Source organism: Myiozetetes cayanensis, unplaced genomic scaffold, assembly GCF_022539395.1.
Source record: "Myiozetetes cayanensis isolate MyiCay16 unplaced genomic scaffold, myiCay2020 scf13, whole genome shotgun sequence".
Classification (NCBI taxonomy): Eukaryota; Metazoa; Chordata; class Aves; order Passeriformes; family Tyrannidae; genus Myiozetetes; species Myiozetetes cayanensis.
In genome coordinates, this window is record NW_026086937.1 from 352363 (window position 1) to 365184 (window position 12822).

At 37.1% G+C, this 12822-nt stretch overlaps 1 long non-coding RNA gene across 8 annotated transcripts in view; it reads left to right on the top strand.

The window, feature by feature from the left end:
- LOC126636428 (uncharacterized) overlaps positions 1 to 12822 on the top strand; it is a 74654-nt gene that overhangs the window by 35773 nt on the left and 26059 nt on the right. For all 8 annotated transcript variants that reach the window (XR_007627970.1, XR_007627973.1, XR_007627968.1 and 5 more), the window contains one exon: positions 7569 to 7679. This is a non-coding gene — a long non-coding RNA (uncharacterized LOC126636428). The remainder of the gene's footprint in view (positions 1 to 7568; positions 7680 to 12822) is intronic.

Sequence of the window (12822 nt, forward strand, 5' to 3'; positions counted from 1 at the left end):
GGTCACTAGAAGATGATGATCCTTCAGGATCACATCCCCTTCTGAACTGTCCCCTTGTTTCTGAACAATTTCTAGCAGAATAGGCTTTGCAAGGATTTAGGGCAAATATCCACCTTTCTCTCATAAAATCCCTGGAATGCCATTCCTCGCATGATGACACCATATCCTCCCTAATAATGTTGTTTTTCCTGCTTGTTAACAAAGTAGTGTGTATCCCAAGTTCCCAGTCCCTGGAGAGAGGTTGGGGTTCATCTCAGCAGAGAAGTAGAGCAAGAATTTTGAGTTTGCAGCCTGTATAGTTACCAAATGCAAAGATCTCCCTTAGGTTATGGATATGCTGTTACAGAACTGATGATGATGATGATAGAACTAATTAGGATTAAAAAACCCCACATTTTATTTTTTAAAAAAATCTTTATTATTAAGCTCTTATGGTCTGTACTGTCCCAGTGAAAAACACAGTTTGGTTTGAAAGTCAGGCAAATATCTTAAGGCTGCTGGAGCAGATATTTAATGTTTTGATTTTCTTGCGTGACCTTACACGCAGTCTGACACAGTGTACGCCCAGAGTAGATTGTTTACTTTTAATTTGCTCATGACAGCCTTCTTTGCCAACTTTTACAAACAAAATGATATCATAGATTTTTACTTGGGATTCCACACTGTTGAACACACTCAGATTTTTTTTTTCTCTTACCTCTTTCATTAGATAAATATAATCATGGATTACAAACTTGTTAAGTATTTCTTTTTGGAAAACATTGTCTGATACTTGATATTGTACCAGGACTCAACCTAAATTGGTTTAATTCCTTGTACCTGCTGTGTAGTTAGATGAGATCAACTAGACAGACCTTTCCCATTGGTTAAAGGTCAAAAATAGCCTAAAGACATGTTGTTTACAGCACATCATATTGAGAAATATACTTTTCATAGAAAGTATAACCATATTTTCATTAGCAGTGATAAAATAGCTTAAACAGCTCTGCAGACATAATTACAGGGGATTATTTTTAATCACAAATCTATTTTTAAGAAAATGTAGAAGAATAAAATTCACCAGAGAATATTTTCATTATTATTTTCCTATAATTATTACAGATTATGTAAAATGTTGTTCTATTTCCAAGTATTTGAATACATTTGAGAAAACCCAGACACTTCAGAGTAGGAGTCATATTCTGATGACATTTATAAAGTAACTTTACTAACGTATGCCTTATACAAAATTACAAAAGAGTCCCTGATGGCTGAAGTTATAACTGATATTGTTGAGTTTTCTCATTTTAATTATTCTTAGGTGACAAGATGGAAATTAACTCATTTATTTGAACTTTTCAAATTATTTCATCTTTGCAAAGAAGAATTAAATTATTTACAATTTTTAATGCTTTGTAAGGTTAGTTTTTAAATGTTTTGTAACCTTTTTTAAACAGAACTGAATGAAAAACGGATTAAGTGCATCTTTGCAAAAGGTATAAGTTTTTAAAAACCTCAAGTTAAAAAAAAAAGAGCAAAATTAAGACATGTAGAGGCTGGGTTGTTGGGGTTTTGTTAGATGATGGCTTGAATTTCCCTCTGAACTATAGCAGTTGAGATTCAGTGGTCATCAAAATGTCTATACGATATATTTTCAGACTTTTTACTTCTTTTTTAGGAAAAGCTATCAAAATTCTTTGCTAATTAATATAAGCTTACCAGGAATGAACAGCAAACACATTAGCATTCGCTTTTGTATTTAATATACATAGTTTACTAGGAAAATATTTCTTTCAATGATATTTTCTACTAAAGAGAAACACTACAGTCTGCACCTTTCTTTTACACTGGACCCCAAAAATCTCAGTATTTTACTTGAAAATAGTTTATACGGATCTACCAAAAGCAATTGAGGGTTTTCTTGAAGCATTTTGGCTGAAAAATCACATTTTATTAAGCTGAAATGTTTACTAAGTTTGTTGAAAATTTCAAAACAAACCAGTAATATTTTGTATTTCAGAATTCATGTTCGTTGGTAGTTGACTACTTTATTAAACTGGACTTTCCTTCTGATGGGAGAACCAGAAAAGTCTTGAGACTTGGATGTAACCATTATTTCTTTGAAACTGAGGGTTGCATAAACCCAGATTTTTAAAGAGTGTTCTTATATTAACTAGAATTTATAGAAACAATGGAAGCTAATCCCATGCTGAGATTGAAGAGACCAGGATTTAAAAGCCTGCGTTCTTTCTATAATTGGGGTAGACACGAGCATCTCCAGGAAAGGATTCATCGAAGTTGAATAACTACAGGATTTCTTTACAGGGAAAAGGGCTGCAAGAATGGACCATGTCAAACAGTGTATTACTATTAGAGTGATAGTTACGTGTATAAAATATGAAAAATGTGAAGGTTTTGTGGTATTAGTTATATAGTAGGTGGCAAGCCAATGATGAGTTTGTCAGATAAAAAAAAAACAAAAACAAAACAAACAAACAAAAAAAAACCAAACCAAAACAAAACCAAACCAAACAAACAAACAAAAAAAAAACCCACAAAAAAACAAACCTATAACGGCCACATGCAACATTTGAAGTAAAAAGGGACATGAATTTTCCAAAAATAGAGACATTGTTCTGTGGTGCTGACATCCTCCCAACAGTCATATCTGTTCACACAAGTCATGTCTGAGAAGAGGGAATAACATTTTCAGTTTTGTATGGCTTGACATTGTCAGAAGACTAGACAGGGAAGATCTGGTAATTCTGTAATTTACAATATTGGATAATAAAAGCATTGAAGACAAGGAAAAAACCCACAACATTATGATGAAGAATGACTTCCAGACATTTGTGATGGCAATTTGCCTCATGAGTGAAATTCCCAGAGTTTTCATAAAAGATGCGTGCTCCAGCCCTGTAAAGTCTGATTTTATTACAGAGGAGTACTCTCAAGTCCAGTGATGTCCAAACAGCTATTTGACAAGGCACCTCTTGATGCTGACTTTTGAGGTGCTTTGGCAAATCATGATTTGCCAATGTTTTGATGCATTTGTTGTTACTGGAAACTACATTTGTCCTGAGATGTGAAACCAAAGTGAATGGTAGTAAGTAAGTGAATATGATATCTTAAATTTGTGAATGTTTCATGGTTATTGGTTTACCTTTTTTGATAATTGTTTAACAAATTATTTGGTGCATATTTTAAAAGAGCACTTAAATGAAATGCCTGGATCTTAAACATTCAGCAGGTGGAGACTATGTGTCTAACATGGACAGCAGAGTCCATGTTTGTATTTTATATGACAAGAGCACTAACTTGGTAATTAAGTAAATATTGTAATAAGTATGGCTCTGACATCCACTTGAAGGTTATAACTCCCCAGGGAACAGATGCTTAATTTGCGGCCGTGATAATAACAACCTAATGAACCTCCCATCTTACTGGATAGCTTAATAAACTTCAAAGAAAACAAAACAAGAATCTATGAGTAAAAGTACATCCTTAGCTTTTCATTAAGCAAAATGAGCATGAGTCAAGGCCCAGCATGGCTTCCAAAGTTAAAGCTACCAGCTACAAAGCAAATGTATGCAGAGAAATGTACAACAAAAGACATAGCTTTTAAACCTCCAGTTGAGTTTCCATAAATGTTGCTTACAAAAGCTACCATTCTCTATGTTAACAAAAAGTTGTGGATATGTTCTTCACTAAATCCTCTTTTCTCATATAATCCACCTTGTGCACTTTATCTCAAGTGTGTTTTATCTGATCTAATCCTGGGCTCATTCATTCTCAGATAGAAGCAACAGGATTATTTCACACTTAAACTAGGCCCAATCTTTCTGTGGGTCCATAAGAGGACACCTGGGTAATGAGAAATTATCTGTGGAACAAAAGATTAAGCAGGTGCTAGGAAAAAATATGTTCTTTCAAATACAACAATTTTAAAGGAAAAGATAAAACATTTTTACTCAGAAAAAATGTTCATAGAAGGCACTACATTTTTTAAAGGAATGAGATTACACCATTAGTACCAACGTTACTTTGCACAAGTTTTGTTAGAAAAAAAAAGAAATTCTGTTTTAGTCACCCTAAAAGGACATTGGTCTCCCTGGACTTACCTCGATTTCGGTGGTGTAGGGTGTGCAGCATATGGGACATATCAGAACATTATTGTTAACCAGGTCAGTGATGTCAGTCATATCCAATTGCAGCTTCTTACTTGTTCTACCAGGCCTTATTTTAGCATACTTTCAATTAGGAGGAGGGGGAGGAAGACTCCATAGCTCAGTAAATTAGCTTCAGATTTTTTTCCTTTGTACTAGTGGGCAAGACAACTCAGACATAAAAATAAAACCTTTTGCTCCTGCCCAGATACGGGGACATGGATTAGTATGAACCAAGTCCAGTCTCCTCTGACTCAGCAAAAAAAAGTCATATATGCATGTGTATCTATTTCACCCATATCTATAGCTATATCTATATCAATATCTGTACTTGCCCTTTAGCTTTTAGAAACCACAGGATCATCTCAGATATTGTCTTTTATCTGTTTTCAGTGTATATCAGACTCTTCATGCGAAGGTGTGAAAACAAAGCAACAATTTAATGTTTTAAAACAGTGGAACAATTCCACAGGAGTCACAAACTGATGCAGTATGTAATTATTTCCCAGTCATTCCCTTGTTCCCTGTTGTCAACAGCCTCCTCACAAACCAGTGTATAACAGCAGAGAATTTGTCCCTTAATTCCACGGGCCCAGTGGGACCCTGGACTGATGACTTGACTTTCTGAGTGGTGGTCCTTTGAGTTTTCTTCTCTCCAAAGAAATACAGCAGAAGTACAGTATGTAAAGAGTTTCGCAGAATTCAAAGGAATACTTTACTGAATTATTACACAAGAGATTGAAAACAAACACATATTAGGAAGAAAAAATAATAAGAAGAAAAAAAATAGAAAAATAGTAATCGTCAAGCCTCAGAATACCAACTAATCTTCTGATCAGCTGGCTAATAGGGAAGAAATGTCCAGTAGGTTCTCACACAGCCTGACAGTAAAAGTTATTTCTTTTTTCTTTTGTAATATAGGGGACTACATGATGCTGGTCACAGAATGAAAGTTTAAATAGACAACAGACACAAGAATTTTATGGTCTGTGTCTTGGTCGGGTGTAAAGATGGATCCGGAGATTACACTGGGCTTGCAGTCTTGGCAGGGAGGGTCCTGCTGCTGGGAGTTTTCAGTTTCCCTGATGTGTGCTGGGCAGTGAGAGTGCTCAGCACCTTCCAAGGGTATAGATCTATGTCTTGGTAGTAGAAAGCAAGACCACCAGGTCCAGAACTGTGTTTTCCTAAAGCACTTCAAAAAAGAAGTCCAGCTTTAGCATTTTAAGTTCTTACTGAAGTCGCAATTAATAGTCTTTTCAGAAATAACTGAATATGGAGTAGCAATTCTCTGTCACATACAGGAATTCCTCTAACCTAGGGAACATGCAGATTGACTTAATGAGTTATCCTACTGAAAAGTAATTCAGTACCTGCAGTTCAGGGTTATTTAACCCAAGGTGTGTTATCCAGGACATGTGTAGAAAAACATCATAACCATTTTTTTACTTGTCATCCAACAGCAGTTAACAGAAATTGAAACAAAGTCAGGCCCTTTGACTAGGTAAGATGAAATTTAAAATTAATTTAATATTTACAATTTCATATTGATTTCAAAATTTATAGAAGTATAATGTTAGACCCATTAATTATCAGTAGCCTCTGAAGATCTCATAGCTTTTAAAAATATATTTTTGCTTTTATCAATCTCTCACTAGTACATATTGGTCAAAATAAATTATGTTTATTGAATTTCTGTAGGTGGATATTTCCATTTCTTTGTTCTAAAATGACACTTTGAACATAGCTATGCTCTTGACTAACCCTTAATTTATGTACACAAGATATATGACTGTAGGCACAAAAATAAACACTGTATTCCAGTCCAGGGGGTTGGAAGTAGTTGATCTTTAAGCTCCCTCCCACTGTAAAGCCATCCTATGATTCAATGACAGTCAAGGAAAACAATTAGCTTTCTTGACTTCTTTCATAAAGTTCCAAAATCACAATTATAGTGAAGGGACAGTCATAAAACATTTAATGGAAAAAATATCATCCTTAAGTACTCAAGACTCAATGTAAAAAAAAAAAAAAATGTACTTACTAGGGATTGTAATTTGTGTATCAGTTGCTTTTCTCTTTTATCTGAATAATTCAGTAAAAGAGTGGCTGTTTCTCTTGGAAGAATGCAACTACTTTAAAGTTGATGAACCTTTACAGTCTGGTTGAAAATAAAATCTTTTGAAACTGTTTTGGAGCCACCATGACTAAATACTAAACTGGGACTGTCAGACTTAATATTTGATTAGTTAAAAATTATTTTCTCCTCTTTTTTTCTGTATAATGCTCCTCCAACTATGCATATTGGAACAAGTTATTGCAGTTTGGATGTGAAGTTTAAGAACTAAAAAAATGGCTTACAAAGTGATGCAGGAATAAGTACGACAGAGATGGTCATAACTGTATATATATTAAAATGTATGTATACTTATTTACAATTATATGCTATAATCTGTTTATCTCTATATTAAACTGTTTGCTCTTCTGACCAATAGATAGTGGTAATTATCTGTGCATAGATACATGTATGAGAAAGGGAGAACAGATGTCCATGATTATGTAAGTTATGGTAATTAATAGGACATAAATGAAACAAGTTTGTTTTTGTTGATGTGTCACTTGCACACTGCTCCTCTTGAGCATTGGGTTACATCCTGTACACGATCGCCTTATTGTCTACTGTCATAAAAATTCCAGTTCTCTTTCTGAGCAGCCACAGAATGGGACTCGCCAGCTGTCATGGAAAATGTATTCAGTTTCATTTCCACTTAATTTATCTAATCTTAATTCTATTATTATTTTATTACAATTATTTAAGTGCTTGGGGCAACAATCTAAAGTAAAAACAAATAAACAGTAGGAGTTCCAGATAATTTGTAAGTGATCTGAAAGGTCTAATGGAAACAACATCATTATTGCAGTTTTATTTTTTGAAAGGTTAATACTATAGAACCTTCGTCATTGCTGCTATAGTTAACAGTCTGTCAACACTGACATGTTAAATTTCTGCCTTGCAAGATTAAAGGCTAAACTCACTGGACACGGAAAAAAAGAAATTGCGAAATAGTGTTTAGATGATCAAAACCTTGTAACTACAGAAGATCTTCCAAGACCATGATTAAGTCCATTTCTGATCTGCTCAACACTTGCATGTGAAGGCACCTGCTGCCTTCCATGGCTATAATGAAATCTGAACACACACTGAAAGATCCACATTCCAGTGTGTGTTTCATCACATTGAGATCAAGTTGTGTCTTGCCATCCTGGGCTCAGCTGATCATCTCTCCTCACCCTCTTCAGCAAAAGCTGTGAGGAGCTGCTTTCAAAGCAGTGCATAGAAGTCACCTGTCTTACATTTGAAACGTGGGTTTGTTGGGATTTGTGCTTAATCATAACCATTGGCTTCTGTTTAATCTCTGAACCCAGCTGTTGGATGTTCACCACAAGAGATATATTCCTGGTGGAGAAAAACCTCTGAAGAAAAAGAGAATTGAAGAAAAGACAGCTTTGGAATGCAGCTAAACTACTGGACAACAGGTAACTTTCTACCTCAGAGACTGCTTTTCATGTTATAAAAGTGTTATGTTTATTCAATTTAGTAACAATATTGTTAGAAAATATCCTGCTTTTTTATGCAATATGCACAATTTTAACCCTATTCTAGAAATTTCTGCTCATAAGTATAAAACTAGTAAATTCAAGTATTCTAGTGGTCACATAATCACGTGGTGGTTTAATTTAATCCACTGTGTAATAAGACATTTGATTTGACTAAGAAAATGTGATAAAATATCCTGGGCTTGATCTAGCTATCACTGAAATTGTTTCAAGGTTTATTCTAGGAAGAAAATGTAAAGGGAATCACCATGAATGGCTGAATGAGACAATGAGAATTCAAAAGATAGGTTTTGAATGACATCTCAACTTCTAACTTTTGGGAATTTCAGCAGCATTTAAAGAAATTTGTATTTAACTGGAGACAAGAAGCTTCAGATAGCATTACTTGTCTAAGATGGTTCTTCTCTCCATCTGAGGGGAGCTGCAGGAAAGGAAGGTAAAATTCCAGAGTGATGACTCCATGAATGGTTTATTTAGAAATTGAAACCTGACTTTGTTTTCTTGCAGAAACCAAATGTGTTAGTTTGATTTGGATTCAGTATATTGACAAAGGGTGTGTTGTTTCTTCTTTTTATCTGAACCTGATTGTAGAGATAGAGAAAAAATAATCTGTCCTGAGAGTAAACAATGATCCAAACTCATTGTTTGCTTGAAATAGCTGACCTTGCTTGGCAGATGTATCTGCACAGATGATGGTGCCTCCAGAAAGAGTTACAGAATCCTGGCAAGTGACTCAAGGCCTGTGCAAGCAGTCACAGGGCTCTGTTCAGCTCTGATCCAGAAGCTGTGCAGCCTTGGTAGGCAAGTGGCGTGCCTGGGGAAGTCTACTCTGCAAAGCTTGACCCACACCCCCTCCCATTGAAGTTCTTTCTCTCCAAGGGGAGGAGGGAAAGGCACAATGAGCCAAAATCCATGCCCCCTGTAGTGGCACAGCCTCATCAGTGCAGAATGCGGGCAGTGCAGAATCTGGTCGGGCTGGAGTTCCGTGCCCGACCCTGTTTGCTGACGATGGGCGCTATGTCTCTTCTGCTGGTTGGTGTGAGAAAGCTGTGAGGCTGTGACACAGAAATCACCTTCTAGCTCGCTATTAAGAAAGTTTAGCAAATTGACTGCTACTAAAATAAGAGATATGAAAGTGCCATCTGCAGTTCAGTCACACGGGGCAAATCTCACAGGCCTTACGCAGTCGGAACACCCATGGAGCGCGCTCGGCAGGAGCTGACCCGCAGGATAATAGGGATGCATACTGAATGAATTGGAAGTAACACCTGGCCTTTGTCTGGAAAATTACCATTTTTTTAGGCCAGTCTTCAAAGCTGAACATTTCTTTAGGACTCTGGAGCCATTGAGGAGGCAGACAAAAGGAGGAGAGTCATGGAGAGACATGTAAAAGCTGTAGGCCCAGCAGAAAGGGCGAGAGGGTATGCAAGAAGGCTGAGGGAACAGAAGTTAAAACCTCTGCATAAAATTCCATCTCTTCCCGTGCAGATCAGTTTTTCCAAGGGTGAAAGGAAAATGAATTTTCCAATGCATTTAAGTGATTTCATTACACAATTACATGCTTGCCTAAACTTTAGCCACATACTGTTAGCCATCCTTGCAAGTAATCAGTTTTTGGTCTGTGTTTTACAACAGGTACTTAGTTTAAACATAAAATGCATTCATGTCTGTGTGTGCAAAGAGACATATTCACCAAACTCTGTGCCCAGTCTCTCATTCTAGAGGTAGGGAATGCATCTTTTCTGGGCAAACATACATACTGTAGAGGAAGAATACTTTATCCTTAGAAACATACAGCATAAAATTATTACATATATCTAATTAAGGGGACAAGGTACAATATTTGTGTTTGTTCTCTTCATGCCGATGTTTCTTGGTCACCCTACCTAGGCCATTTTATTTCTCACTCCTAGGGATGAGGGCAGTCACACTGCTGTGTAGGTGTCTTGTGAAGCAGCAGGCCAGCTTTCCTCCTAAAAAGCATTGCACTGTCTTTTATTCAACAGCCCTGTAAGGCCATCCATCCAAGAGAAGGATACTCTGATTAAACCTACGTCCTGAGGACCTCACTGTCACTGTCCAAGCTTGCTAGGCCCTGGCAGATGAACCTCAGGAGTAAAGGGTGGGACCGGTTCTGTGCAAGCTATACATCACCTAAAAAATCCACTGCACAGGCTCGAAGGTTACACCCACATTGCTGTAGCAAGCGTGGGTAGAGCCCTTCTCAAATCTTTGTTGGCGAAGCCCAACCATGAATGAATTAGGGGGAAATGTCCCTCTTCTACACTAACATTCAAGCTTCCAAACAGGTGCTCAACTCACTACACTCCAGTGCAAAAGAAAGCATTACACAGCCCAAAGGGAGGGGTGGATGTACAATACTGGGCAGTTAGGTTCTCACAGATATCTCACTCTAGTCTGAGACCGATCCAGCACAACATATGAGTAGGCTGATGTTGGTAGAACTGCTTAAATGCTTAAAATTTCACACTTTCTCAGATGCTTACTCTTCTCCTGTGCATAATTGGGCCTGCAGCTTCTTGGACTTTTTTTTGGGTGGGTGATAAGATCATAAAAATGAGAATGCCATCTTTGTAGAGACTTAGCAGTCACAAACTGCAAGCTGATCATTAGCCAAATTGCATGTCATCCTTCCCTAAATCAGATTAGTCACAAATGCTTATCAACTGAGCCCTAAAATCCTGATGTGGTTTGAAAATATACAAGTTTTTACGAAGGTTATCTTGGAGGCCCAATAAAAAAAACCAAACATGGCAGCTTTTAATATATCTGGTGACAGTGCCTAACAGCCAAGAGAAATCAGGGTGAATTTCTGTGTAAAGTTACAATCTTTTCAGGAACAAGCCAGTTAGATAGCCTATAGTGCTGGAATCTGCTGTCATTGCCAACAGCTACCCTCAGTATTTTTGCCTTGTTTTGTCTTCAGTAACTCACAGCTTTGTGACAGCTATTAGTGTTTTGAGTGAATTATGCAGCTTTGGGTTGCACAGGCAGGGAAAAAATCCTTCTCATCTGCTGGTGGTGTCAGGTCTACCCAGCCTAAGTAGTTCTGTGCAGTCTGGTGTGAGCTGTAGAGGTTACATCAGCCTCCAGGGTGGACCATTAGTCTTAGGAAACCTCTACAAGCATTTCATGGATGACAGGATGCTACTGTCCCAGGAAAGCAAGCCCATGCATAGGTATTTACTCAACTGTGTATGATATTCTTCAGTTTGGTGCAGAGGAAGGAGCCATGGTCTGTTAGCATACCAATGACACACTGTTTTAAATCAAGAAGCTACTTCAGAGTTTTCCAGGCAGTATTGTAATCACAACTGCATCTTACAATTTGGTAGAGATACTTCTTGAGACACAAAGTATATAATATGTCCATAATATGGTCCTAGTAACAGGTTCATATGTTCATCTGTCTCTTCTACTACCAGAATTGATTTTCTTCCATATTGTCACTCAGTCCATAATTAAAGGAGCAGATCTCTATTTCTTTTCTAACCACCTGTTTCCTGTTTTGAAATGTAGGGTAAGCAATAGTGTATATTTTTTTCCTAAGGGGGAAATCTTATTCCTAGAGCACAAATAAGGTTGTTTATATCTGCCTCAAGTGCCACAACTTAACATACTTATGCTCTAGTTATCCAGCTGACTTTCTGTATTTATTAGATTTTTAGTACAGTATGTGGCATTATAATCAATGCACTATTGACAAAAGCACTTGGATCACACACTATTTATTTAATTTACTACACTGACTCTCATTTAGTAAACTTAATTCATACACTGTGTTTTGCTGGCACATTTAGATACATTATTCAGAAAGGGCACATGGATTGCACAGTAAACCACTGTAATGTCTGTTATGTCACAAGCCTTGCTATAAGATGCTGATCATTAACCCATTCTCTACTGCAAATCTAGCTTGCTGAACATGTTGAGCAGTAACTTGTGAAGTTGTCCATAGTTCTGCAACATTTTTAATGTCTACTGAAGTCATATCACGGAAGCATTTTGTTGTAATTTGCAGGCACCATAAACACTAAATCTCCAACATCTCCAACACTTCCAACCAATTATATCAGAGCAGTCTGATTGTCACTCTTTTGCACTTAGGATTCTCCCATTAGTAAGCAGTCTTATATTACAGGCATAAAACATTGTTAAGCATTTTAACTCTGCCAGACTAGCTGCAGCTGTGTCACATTTGTGTTTCCTTATTTTATGTGTGCCGGTTATCTAGATTAAAGTTGGAATAGCATAGCACTCCACTAGATGACAGGCTTGGTTTAAAGCCAGACCACTTAGGGATGCTTATCAAACAATTTTCAGCTACATACAGTAGCATTATTCAAAAACCTGAGAAGACTCTAAATTATCAAGCATGCCATGAGAGATCATTTCTTTTTTGGATGGAAGATAAAAGTATTCCCCTCACAAATACACGGAGTCTCCCTAGTCGAGGCATCAGTAGAATAATCTGATTTAGTATTTTCTACCCAGTTTTGAATGAATGTGTTTTGAACATACACAGTCTTACTCAGTCGCTTGGGACCTGAGATGGAGAACTGTCAAATCAGTGGCCCATGAACTTTAGAAAGTCCTATGCTTTCAATAGCTCATTTTTCCGTTCTTTGATCTTATGCTCATTTAGTCTTTGTTTGCTTGGTTGTGGTTTTGAAGCTATTAATGACTGATTCAACTCCAGATGATGGGCTACCCTCAAGCAATTATGCATTAACTTGCAGCCCCATTAGATACAGGTTCGCCTTGAGCTTCCTGTCCATTAAGTGAGACACCTTGTACTTGTAGACCATCACATATTAGCAGGAAGAGTATGAGTGGTGATTCTGATACATGCCACGAGTGGGAAGTTTTTCCTGTATGCTGGTGACTGTTTGGACTGATACCACGACTGGCCTTCTGGCTTGGCTGTTTTAGGAAGGAATATGGTTTGACCATCCACTGCCCATTATTACTCATTGCATGGAACTTCTTTAAAGCTAGATTACTTTTTGAATTAGAAAAGCAATCGAAGTAAATTACATGA